Raw genomic sequence first — 782 nt, forward strand, 5'->3', positions numbered from 1 at the left:
ATCTAGGTGGAATACAATGCCCAAGGTGGCTTAGATGTTTAGCCCTGCGCTTTTCCCCCAAAAATTGCTTTTCCAAAAGAATATAAGACATTGCACATTGGGCAAAAAATTTTTTGCGCTTTAAAGGCACTTAGGAAAAAAAATAAAACCCAAATGTAGATAGTAAAAAATGCCCCTGCCCCCAAAATTTGACATAAAAAAAGGCATGATAAATTTTGCATGTTTGATTTAAATCAAATTTTTCAAAAGGGCGTTTTAAATTTATACCCCTTTGGGGCGAATTCGTTCAGAACTGGAAAAATTCAAATTTTATAAGAGCAGTATAAAGGGAAAACACATTAAAGGGCTTTTTTGAAAACCACAAACTCGGGGCTTAGGGAAAGTGGGCTTAAATTTTTTAGCGGGCTTAAAAATATTTTAAAAGAATTTAAAATGAACAAACCCCAAATTTTGATTTTATTACTTAGTATTGAACCCAATTTTTGACAGTTTCAACAAAATTTGGGTCTCAGATTAGCAAACTGGCCAATTTAATTTGGCCCTCTAATTTAAATATTAATCAGCAAGAACTTTTCATAAAATGTTTTCTTTTTCTAGCTTTTCCATATTTTGATATTTATGTATGTTTTAATTAGTTTAGATGGTATGCCACATACATGTTGATTAGGCCCATTTAAAGTGAAATATTTAAAAATAATATATCATTACACATGTATATTACAATGTAGAATGTACTCTCAATTAAGAACACAATATATTCCAATTTGTTACTGGAGATCTCC

The sequence above is a fragment of the Ruditapes philippinarum genome, unplaced genomic scaffold, assembly GCF_026571515.1.
Source record: "Ruditapes philippinarum isolate M1 unplaced genomic scaffold, ASM2657151v2 ctg2314_1_1_1_1, whole genome shotgun sequence".
In the NCBI taxonomy this organism is placed as follows: Eukaryota; Metazoa; Mollusca; class Bivalvia; order Venerida; family Veneridae; genus Ruditapes; species Ruditapes philippinarum.